At 36.8% G+C, this 12235-nt stretch overlaps 1 long non-coding RNA gene across 1 annotated transcript; it reads right to left on the reverse strand.

The window, feature by feature from the left end:
• Positions 1-9195: 9195 nt before the first annotated feature.
• Positions 9196-10020, reverse strand: LOC120575897 (uncharacterized). The gene is made up of 3 exons (XR_005642142.1): positions 9879-10020; positions 9680-9754; positions 9196-9582 (listed from the first exon to the last, which is right to left on the reverse strand). It is a non-coding gene; the product is annotated as an uncharacterized lncRNA (long non-coding RNA).
• Positions 10021-12235: the final 2215 nt, after the last annotated feature.

A 12235-nucleotide genomic window follows, 5' to 3' on the forward strand; every position in this document is an offset into this window, starting at 1 on the left:
AACAAATCCCATATATATATATATATATATATATATATATATATATATATATATATATAAGTATTATTGAATATTGGATGAGAGTATATGATAAAGTGAAATGATTATTAGTTACCACAAATAGGGAATCCTATCCTTCTTCTATTTTGAATTTCAATAAGATCTCCTGGTTTCAATTCATCCAAATCAGTATACTCATAATAATCCACTAAAAATGTCTTTGGAGGTGGCATTCTCAACATATCCCAGGGAATATCTCCTTGAATCCATTGTCGCCCTAAATTTGGAGACCTATAAAATTGATAGAATTTGAAATACAAAGAATAATGATGTGTGGAGCGACGGAGAGTGGTAACCACCGAACAAAGTTTATTGTGCAAGCAAGAAACAACAAAACACCACCTAGATCTAATCTAGGAAACAAGTGTGAAACACAAAGCAACAATCACAAGATACAAGGAGAGGGAAGAAGAAAACAATAAACACAAAGAGATTGGTCACCCAGTTCGGTCCAAACTTGACCTACTCTGGAGGAGAGATTGAACTCTCCAATCCACTATCAAATGAGTTCTTTACAAAAGGAATACAAGAGGTTACAAGAAATTAGCTTGACATGTTCACTATGAACAAACCCTAATTTCTACCCCTTTCCCAATCTCACCAAGACACTCAATGATTCTCTCTACAAGGTGTTTCCCATGTTTTCAACCCAAGAGATACTCTAATCAAAGAACCCTAAACCCTATAGCTTCCCCTTTGATTTCCCAAGTCTCTCTCTTCCAACTCTCTCTCACTTCAAATCTGCACAGGAACACTTAAGTACTAGTCTTCCTCTGTTCCAATCGTGTCACGATTTTCCCAATCGTGTCACGATTTGCGTCCGTCCCAAGGAACGACCAGTCCTTATCAAGGATACTTAACGAGCAAGTTTCTGGATCGTGTCACGATTTCCCACAATCGTGCCACGATTTGCACCCCTGCAACCCTAGCTCACGGCACCTAAAATCGTGTCACGATTCCAAAATCGTGGCACGATTTCCCTGTTCTTCCAGACCACAAATTTGAAGACAATCTCAACATTTCTCCACCTTAACTTCTAATTTGGTGATGATGCCACTTTAACCATCAACCACCCCTTTCTTTTCCCTTGCATCCAACTCTACACCAAGTTGCTCCACAAGTCTTCATTTTTACCAAACCATCTTCAACCACGGAACGTCTCCCGCCTCCTTGAAGATCACCTTGCATCCGATCACCCTTGGCCTTTTAGGTAATCACACAAGCCACCCCATACATTCTTCAAACCCCGGAGTACCATCCGTCCTCATGAAGAATCCACATGCTCACAACTAGAGCATAAACTCCCAAAGCCTCCATAGTCGTACCATTCCCGGAGTCACCAACTCCACCTCAAGTTGAGCTTTCGCTACCTCAACTTCCAAATGAGTACTTCCACTATGCTTCCGCCTTGCCACTCCACCTCAAAGGTTGATCACGAGTATTGTTCACACCGCCTCTCCAGGCTGACGTTGAGTGTTTAACGTCTCTCCAGACGAACCATACCGTCTATAAGGAATTAATACCAAGGTGAGACCCCCTCACCTTCACCTTCCTCCCAACAACTCACCATCAAAGCACGCGCATCTCCATACTCCTCGGACATAACTTGCGCGGAGCTATCATCTTCCTCCGGACAATCCTTCTTGAAGTGTCCCAACTTGTGACACTTAAAGCACTTATACTTATCCTTGTTTCCGCTCTTTGAGCTTCCTCGGCTGCCTCTACCTCCACCATTTCCTTTTGACATACTAAGGCCTTCAATGTTTTCATCCGCTCTCAAATCCTTGGACTTGGTCAACTCCTTGGTTCTTAAAGCCGCTTGAACTTCTTCCAAGGTGACAGTGCCTTCTTTGCCATAGAGCATGGTATCCTTAAAGGATTCAAATGACCTCGGTAGTGCGCACAACAAGAGTATAGCCTTGTCTTCGTCCTCAAGTTGCACCTCAATGTTCTCCAAATCGTCGAGGATCTTGTTGAACTCCGCCAATTGCTCCATCACGGTCTTTGACTCCGCCATCTTGAATGAGTAGAGTTGTTGCTTAAGGAATTGCCTATGAGCCAACGACTTGGTCATATACAACGATTCCAACATAGACCATATCGATTCCGCGGTTGGTTCCTTCGCGACATCCCTCAAAACTTTATCCCCGAGGCACAAGACAATGGCGCTCCACGCCTTGTCCACCATCTCGGTCTTCTCCTCTTGTGACATGGTGTCCGGCAAACCGCCTTCACCCTTCAAAGCTTTCTCACACTTTTGTTGAATCAACACCGCTTGCATCTTCACCTTCCACAACCCAAAATCGTTGAGCCCGGTGAACTTCTCAATATCCCACTTTGAACCCATGGTACACACTAAACCAAATCACTACCGTTGCCCCACGGTGGGCGCCAATTGTTGTGAATCCTCGAGCCTCCAAGGTCGGATCGAACCACACCAATACAAAGAATAATGATGTGTGGAGCGACGGAGAGTGGTAACCACCGAACAAAGTTTATTGTGCAAGCAAGAAACAACAAAACACCACCTAGATCTAATCTAGGAAACAAGTGTGAAACACAAAGCAACAATCACAAGATACAAGGAGAGGGAAGAAGAAAACAATAAACACAAAGAGATTGGTCACCCAGTTCGGTCCAAACTTGACCTACTCTGGAGGAGAGATTGAACTCTCCAATCCACTATCAAATGAGTTCTTTACAAAAGGAATACAAGAGGTTACAAGAAATTAGCTTGACATGTTCACTATGAACAAACCCTAATTTCTACCCCTTTCCCAACCTCACCAAGACACTCAATGATTCTCTCTACAAGGTGTTTCCCATGTTTTCAACCCAAGAGATACTCTAATCAAAGAACCCTAAACCCTAGAGCTTCCCCTTTGATTTCCCAAGTCTCTCTCTTCCAACTCTCTCTCACTTCAAATCTGCACAAGAACACTTAAGTACTGGTCTTCCTCTGTTCCAATCGTGTCACGATTTTCCCAATTGTGTCACGATTTGCGTCCGTCCCAAGGAACGACCAGTCCTTATCAAGGATACTTAACGAGCAAGTTTCTGGATCGTGTCACGATTTCCCACAATCGTGCCACGATTTGCACCCCTGCAACCCTAGCTCACGGCACCTCCAATCGTGTCACGATTCCAAAATCGTGGCACGATTTCCCTGTTCTTCCAGACCACAAATTTGAAGACAATCTCAACAATAACAGTATAATGTTTGCAATGTTGCCTGCATAAAAAGTTATATGTGATTAAACTAATTTTAAATCAAATGATAATAGTGAATGAGAGTATATTAAACCCATAATTTAGGCCTTTAAGTTTCAATAGTATATAAGTAGTTTTTTAAATCACTAAAGACTAATTACTTTTATGTGTTTTTGAGAGTAAGTAATAATAAAGTGATGCTTATTAAGCAAGCATTTTAAGAAGCTAAATCAGCCCACCCAAATTGACACCAGAGAGAATCGAACCTGAGACCTTAAGGAGGAGCGCACTCCCAGGTCCTAAGCCAATACACCAGGCCAACCCATGTGGGTTATTAAATACTTTGTAGTTATTCTTACTTAGGATGGAATCCATAATGTAATAAGCATCACTTCATTCTTACTAGCTATTAGAAATACAAAAGAAATACATTAGTAGTATTGCTAATCATACCTTATAAACTTGAGCAGGAAACCAGAAGCGACCAGTCTCAAGGAAGATATACAAAGCCATTTTTGAGTGATTTTTAATCAAACCAATCAAGGTTCTATTGATTTTCAAATAAGAATGAAGGCGTTGAGATGGAGAATCACCACTAATAGTTCCAAATGGTTCACTCAGATTTTGATCCACTAATAGTTCCTTACATTTTGTTGTATGATACTTCCATTCATGGTAAGCATCATCACCTACCAACCTGCTCCATTTTTGTTCGACATGTTTCTCCCACATACAATCGCCTCTACTAATATTCCTCAAACGACTACACACTTGCGATAACCTAATCAAATCTTGTGGTGAAAGACGTTTAAGTATGTAATCTACAATTTCACCAGGTAAATCTAAAAGAGAAACCGTCCTCAAACGACTGGTTTGCCGATGACATTATGATCTGTGGGAAAACCTACGAAGAGTTTTGTATCAATATAAATATTTTTTTTTATCAACAAACAACAACAGTCAATAGTTGAAAACAAAGTTAAAATTTACATTACATAAGATCGAAAAACTTAAGAGGGAAGAAACAACCAACAAAAAGTTCTATAAGTAATGGAAAATCTTAAAATATCCATACGCTAGCACCAAAGACACATATATCTTTATTATTTTTCTAATACAAATTTGTTTTTATTTTAACGGTGGTGATATTCACACCTATGTTATGTTACCAAAATAATATAGCAATATTTATTTGTTGGTGTTGATCCATTGTAACATGAAAATCTAATGGAGTATAACTACTCTTTTTTTATCGGAAAAATTTATTGATAATGTAAACTCTGCTTAAGAAGAACATAGACCTGGAAAACAAAAAGAACATATATAGTAAAATACGCACAGAAAACCCTTACATCTCCTACATCACGACACCACTAAATATACCATCAAATCAATGACTACCACCAAAACCAATAAAAGATGACCACTGATTGTAGAAAGCAAAGTTGAGCAAAAACCCCAAACTCCATCATGAATGACCACAAAAACAAGTTCTAAACACCTATCATATGCTATTTGTACCAAAAACCTTTAAAAAAACAATTAAAACCAACCAAAACACCTATAGTAGCACCTAATGTTCTCTTCGCACAAATGAGACCAAATAAACACCCAAAAAACACTTATTCCAACACATTCGGTTTGAACCACTAACCTAACCCCCTTCTGCCCGAGAAAAACCATAAAAAGCCGAAATAACTTTCTTATAGAAATTGCCTCTCAATCTATAAGCAAAAGCGGTCAGCCCACCATATTCCAAAAAAAAAAATCACTAAGGCACCTCTCAACTCCCGGACCACTAGAGAGGACACAATAACTAGAATCCAAACAACAAAACCCTCAGGCAGTTAACATATGTAGTGGTAGAAAAAACAAAATCAGGGAGTAAAGGGGACCAAGTCGAAAAGAACCCAAAATCAAACCACCTAAATCGAAGCGACTCAAAATCAAACAACAAGGCCATCGAAAAAAACAAACTAGAATTAGGAAGAGCTAACGGCGCCAAACATGGACCTAAATTGGAGGTCACCACAGGCACACATAAGGGAAAACAAAACAAAAACACCCCCACAAACTGCACAATCCACAACCTCGTCGTCGTGATGAGCGCACCAAAAAAGTCATAACTACAGACCAACCACCATCTTGAAACACCCAAAAAACCAGGTCAATATTCCAACTCAAAACCCAAGAAGTTCATGATTCTTGTTACACACACTAGCCATTATAGAAATAGAACAAAGTACTAAGTATACTAATACATAAATTGAATGCCATAGAAATTTTCATTTTGAATTAACCAAATTGATAGTTAGCTAACATATATTGGCTAGATTTGCTAAAAAGAAAAAGTGATGCTTGAAACTTCACCATTTGAAACCTATTTAGCCAGATGATGCTTGAAACTTCACCTATGCTAAAAAGAAAAAGTGATGCTTGAGTTAACATATGGTTGTGGGTACGAAACTTCAACTTATTTTTGGACAGATGATTTCATATAATAACAATTTTGTTTTGAAAACTCATTAGCTAGTCCAATAGGTGACGGATGTCAGGGAAAATCTTACAATCCACTTATGGAAACCTATTTAAAGGTTGAAAACCAATACAACCACACCAACCCAAGTGAGTTATCAGATTCTATCAAGTCATACATAACTTTATTAATTTAGCCTCAAGGAATACTGATATAAAAAAGAATAAATTGGTGACAATAAATAAAAATAATAAATATTTATTTTAATTTCATTACTAAGTGTTAAAAACTTCAAAACTAAAGATATCTAATTTATGTCTTTTATATGTAACAATAATTCAAGTATTTTAGTTAATATAAATCAAATCACAATCAACTTTCACAATTTTTTCAATACCTTTTTTCGGGGAGTTAACTTTCTCAACTGTACAAGAGTTTTCCTACCTTTTTTTTTAGGAGAGGTTGATCTTTGCTTAGACTTATCTCAGTGTCCAGATAATATATAGCAGAGATGAAACCTGACAAAAAAAAAAATTAGTTTCAATAAATAGTAAAAGACATGATATATTCAGGCATGTGAAAAAAATCATATTTACCTATCCCTCTCGTTCATTTGATAAGGTGAGATACGATTTCAAATTTCTCTAAGATCTGGATCGGAGAAAATGAAACAAAATAAAGAGATGATTCAAATAGTTGTATGCCAAAGGACTTAGATAAATGAAAAGATCTTGGATTAGAGGAAAAGGGGAAGAGAAAGGTCCAGAAAAGAGAAAGAGTGGAGAAACAATTGGAAAAAATGTTGAGATTTATGATATCTTTGCAATCTTAGAATTTTTCGATGGACTGCGCAAGATATTTGAGGGTGGAATGGAGGAAGAAAGAGATTATGAAAGATTTTAGAGATCTAGGGTTTTGAAGGTAAAGTGCTCGAGGATGATTCGCCGTAGATGAGAAATACGATAAATGGGTAGATTTGATTTCTCGCCCTCTTTTTATTTATAACTGCAATTAAATAAAAGTATTATCTTTTTTGTGAACGAAATTTTAGGGGAGTCGGGTCATCGAATCTCATAAGGGTTAGACCAAGCATGAAAAATGTCTTTAACCATTATTTTGGTATAACCATATTATGGAAAATTGGACTATTATTCTTGAAATTATCTATATCATTTGAGTTCTGTAATTAAAAAATTAATTAATTTAAGTTGCAACATCGACCCCGTCAAATGAGGTAAAGCAAAAATTAAAATATTCTAAAATAAACCCATTTGGGGTTGGCCTAGTGGTTGGCTTGGGATCTTGGAGTTTGCTCCTCCAAAGGTCTCAGGTTCGATTCCTTCTGGTGCCAATTTCGATGGGCTAAGTCCATACAGAGCTTGCTCTGGCTTTAAACGGGGCCCCCGCAAGTGGGCGGTGGGATTGGTCCCCTCGGATTAGTCCGTCCTTGAATCGGATACCGAGTTTTAAAAAAAAAAATATATATTAAAATATAAAGGCTTATACGCACTTTTGGCCCCCAAACTTTGCCATAGTTGCGATTTTGGCCCCCTATTCAAAAAAATCACTTTCGATCCCCCTAATTTTTTTCCCTTTTGCAACCTTCAAGCCCCCTGTAATTTTGACCTGGTCATAGAAACGTGGCTTCTCACTTATGTGAGCTGGATACCACGTAGGTGATTTTTTAATTAAAAATAAATGAAAAATCCACATATATATCATAGTAACTAAAAAAGAAAAAGGAAAAAAAGGGGAAAAATGGAAAATCATCTTCAACCACAACCCATCTTCATATTCTTCTCTTCATCAAACATAAATCCCCTTCTTAATTGCACTCTTTCTTTATCATGGTCCTTCAACCTCATCTTCTTCAACCATTTTCTCTTCCAAACATTTTATCTATTTCTCTTGATTTTCACCCCCACTCATCTTCATCACAATTCACTACAAGAAAAACTGCATTTTGCGAATTTTAAAATGGCTGATTGTGACTGTTAGAAGGGTCGCAAATGTACATTTGTGACCTTCCCCAACAGGCGCTAATGTTGGGGTCGCAACTGTCTTTTGCGACCCTTCATAGAACAGACGCACCAACTGCCGCAAAAGTTTATGCGACAGTTGCCAACAGTCGCAATACTATATTTGCGACCTTTCAGAACTGTCGCAAAGTATGTGGTTTAATTTAAATTAAATGGACTTGCGACCCTTCACAACAGTCGCAAATGTTTAATTTTTAAAAAAAAAATACTTTAATGGGGCAATTTTTGTTGACAATTTAAATAAATTAATTAATAAATACCTAAAATACATAAATATATAACTAAAAATATCCAAATCTCATTCATATAATTCATTCAAGATTAACAATCAAAACAACAGATAAATTACACAGTTTAAACTACAAAATCAAATCCAACATATATAATTCAACTCCAAATACAAAAACATGCTAACATCTAAAAACAAAAAGATACTGTTAGCTAAAAATCCAATGCCAAACGAAACTGCAGCGGGACCACAAAATGCACAAAATAGCCTCAACAATGATTGGAGAAGCGAACATGAACTGACGACCCTGCAAAACAAAATTCTAACTGCACAAACAGCCAGAAAACTAACTCAAGCAGAAAAAATTCACAACGAGCCTGCAGAAAACAACATGAAAGGCAACCAACATCCAAAATACCCAAAGAGACCTACAGCAGAAACAAAACAGTGTGAAATGCATCAACAGGGTTTCTTCTTCTAAACCTTTAAGTCACACCATAACAAGGTTTCTTCTTTTAAACCATTAAGTCACGCCATAACAATTGATCAAACTAATGAGCAGCTAAGGTTAAAGTTGACCTAAAACAAAACAGTTTTAACTTGCTGACCTCATCCGTCATATATTTGATCTTCTCAATTGTATTATTACTCCAAGCTACATGGAATCAAATTTTCCCCTGTAACAAATTAGCCGCAATGAATAACTTTCTATACCTCAACACCAACCACTAAAATGTAATCATATCAACCACTAAACATATTCATAGGTTGTTCGTGGCCTGAACTAGAAAAATAGACAGTTGGGTTCTGTAAGTAGCAGGCAAGTAATTCAGCTTCATAATTTACATAAATACATATCATATACATATACAAATCTTGTTATGTCTATGTAGAGCTTGCGTGGATCATCAGTTAGTGTAGCTATGTGATACTATAATTTGTTGGGCAGGTTTGTTAGTTACTTGGGTTAGATTGACAAGTTATATATCTATATAGGGTGTATCAAATGAGAGCACCACTTATGACATGCGTAGCGGTAGGAATTGTTCTAAAAAAAATGGCCATTCCTGAAACGATAGCGTAAAATTCTAAATTATCATGGCCCGAAGACGGTAGAGCTTGCACAAAAGTAGCAGAGACCTCATTACACTTTTTAATAATAAGTTAAAGGTATTATATGATCTAACAAAATAAAAAATAATCTTTTTGTCTCTCAAATTAGTGAGAGTCTTAACAAACCATAGTATTTTAAATCAAGAAATAAAATTACAACAATAAACAAGTTTCTTTTATCCTGAATTCATGCAATGTCTCACATCATGCACAACTTTAGAAAATACTACAATATTAAATTAAAATAAATAGCATCTATATTCATTCATCGGTCGCAATGCTTTTATTTTTAGTTGTAATGAGATCGTTCCACTTTACAATCTCCTCCTCATTAAGTGATTTTCTGATTCCTTTGAGAAAGTTGAATTCTCTATATGCATTTCTGTGTTTCATTGATTTACTCATTACATAATCCTTGCGAGAGTTGCATTTGAAAATCCCCATAGTCAAAGTGTCTAGAAAAAACGAATGTAAAATTTTAATAGCCTTGTCTTTCAAAAAAAAAAAAAAAATGGAGATAAAAAATATTTAGACATTTATATTGAACATTACCACTTTTTTGGCATGAGCAATTATTCACATCCTCGTAACATGACTCCAAATGGAAAACTATCCCATGCGCCCAATCTATATATGTTGATCATTAGAAAATAAATAAATTAGCTATTTAATTTAATTACCACTCGTCCCCGTGAGCATAGCTCAGTTGTCAGGGACATACATTGTTATATGCAGAGGTCGAAGTTCGAACCTCAAACACCCCACTTATACGCGGATTAGGATTTGCTGCTGTACCAAATTCACACAGTTTGCCGAAGTAGCAAATCTCAGCCATCCATGATCTGACGGTTCCAATTCACAGCACAAATTTCAAGAATTTCACACAATGTCAGATCTTAACCGTTCACTTCAGATCAGACGGTGTAGAACAGCTACAGCGTGCAACTACATGTAAATATACCGCAGGATGAAACCTGACAAAAAAAAAATTAGTTTCAATAAATAGTAAAAGACATGATATATTCAGGCATGTGAAAAAAAATCATATTTACCTATCCCTCTCGTGCATTTGAGAAGGTGAGATACGATTCCAAATTACTCTAAGATCTGGATCGGAGAAAATGAAACAAAATAAAGAGATGATTCAAATAGTTGTATGCCAAAGGACTTAGATAAATGAAAAGATCTTGGGTTAGAGGAAAAGGGGTAGAGAAAGGTCCAGAAAAGAGAAAGAGTGGAGAAACAATTGGGAAAAATGTTGAGATTTATGATATCTTTGCAATCTTAGAATTTTCGATGGACTGCGCAAGATATGTGAGGGTGGAATGGAGTAAGAAAGAGATTATGAAAGATTTTAGAGATCTAGGGTTTTGAAGGTAAAGTGCTCGAGGATGATTCGCCGTAGATGAGAAATACGATAAATGGGTAGATTTGATTTCTCGCTCTCTTTTTATTTATAACTGCAACTAAATAAAAGTATTATCTTTTCTATGAACAAAATTTTAGGGGAGTCGGGTCATCGAAGCTCATCCGGGTTAGACCAAGCATGAAAAACGTCTTTAACAATTATTTTAGTATAACCATATTACGGAAAATTGGACTATTATTCATGAAATTATCTATTTATCTATATCATTTGATTTCTTTAATTAAAAAATTAATTAATTTATGTTGCACCATGGACCGCGATGAAATGAGGGAAAGCAAAAATTAAAATATAAAGGATTATATGCACTTTTGGCCCCCAAACTTTGTCATTGTTACAATTTTGATCCCCTTTTAAAAAAAAAATCACTTTCAATCCCCCTAATTTTTCCCCATTTTGCAACATTCAAGCCCCTGTAATTTTGACATGGTCAAAGCAATGTGGCTTGAAAAAGGGGAAAAAATGGAAAATCATCTTTAACCACAACCCATCTTCATATCCTTATCTTCATCAACCATAAATCCCCTTCTTAATTGCACTCCTTCTTTATCATGGTCCTTCAGCCTCATCTTCTTCAACAATTTTCTCTTCCAAAATTTTCATCTATTTCTCTCGATTTTCACTCCCACTCATCTTCATCACAATCACAAATTTCTTCTTTATCATGGTACAAAAAACTAAAATAAAAGAAATTACCAAATGCAAGAACAACATAAACAATGTATATTATGAAGATACTTTTTGTAATCATCCTGTTCGTCAAAATTCTAGTAAGGGCCCTGGGTGCGAAATTAGAAGTAACAAGGTTTGATGGGGCAGTTAGTTTCAGATTATGGAGAAGGAGGGTTAAGGATGTGTGGGCTTAGCAATGTTTACAAAAGGTGTTGCGTGAGACAAAATCGACTGACATGGAGAAGACCGATAGGGAACAGATGAAGGACAAGGTCGCGGGATTGATAAATCTATGTGTTTTAGATGAAGTCATGTATAATATCCTGGAGGTTTGGGATAAATTGGAAAGTCACTATATGACAAAGACGTTGATGAACAAATTGTTCGCGAAACAACGACTATACAGTCTGAAGATGCAGGAATGGTTTGATTTGCAACAGCACGTCAATGTCTTCAACACTATAGTCGCTGATTTGGTGAGGCTTGAGGGTGAAAATTGATGACGTAGATATGGCTGTTATTTTTCTGTGCTCGTTACCCAGTTCTTATGATCACCTGGTGACTACTCTTACCTACAAAAAAGACACTATCAATCTTGATGTTATTACTTCTACACTCTTCTCTCATTCTCAAAGGAGAAAATGTGTAGAGGAAGGGAATCGAGGTGGCGATGGTCTGTATGTGAAGGGGCTCAAGATCGTGGGCGAAATAAGGGTAAAGGAGGTTTTGGAAAGAAGTGGTATAGATCCTAGAACAGAACAATAATTGAGTGCTTTAGGTAGGGAAGAGGAAGAGGGTTTCCAAACATAAAGTAGGGCTCATCGAGTTCTGCAAATGTGGTAAAAACCAATGATTCTGGAAGCACAGCAGATATTCTTTGTGGCATATGTGTTTGGGTCATCTTAGTGAGCGTGGGATGATGGAACTTCATAAGAGAAATCTATTGAAGGTTGTTTGCAGTTGCAAGTTTGACTTGTGCAAGTATTTTTTACTTGGAAAATAGTGTAGAG

The sequence above is a fragment of the Medicago truncatula genome, chromosome 6 (assembly GCF_003473485.1).
Source record: "Medicago truncatula cultivar Jemalong A17 chromosome 6, MtrunA17r5.0-ANR, whole genome shotgun sequence".
Lineage (NCBI taxonomy): Eukaryota > Viridiplantae > Streptophyta > Magnoliopsida > Fabales > Fabaceae > Medicago > Medicago truncatula.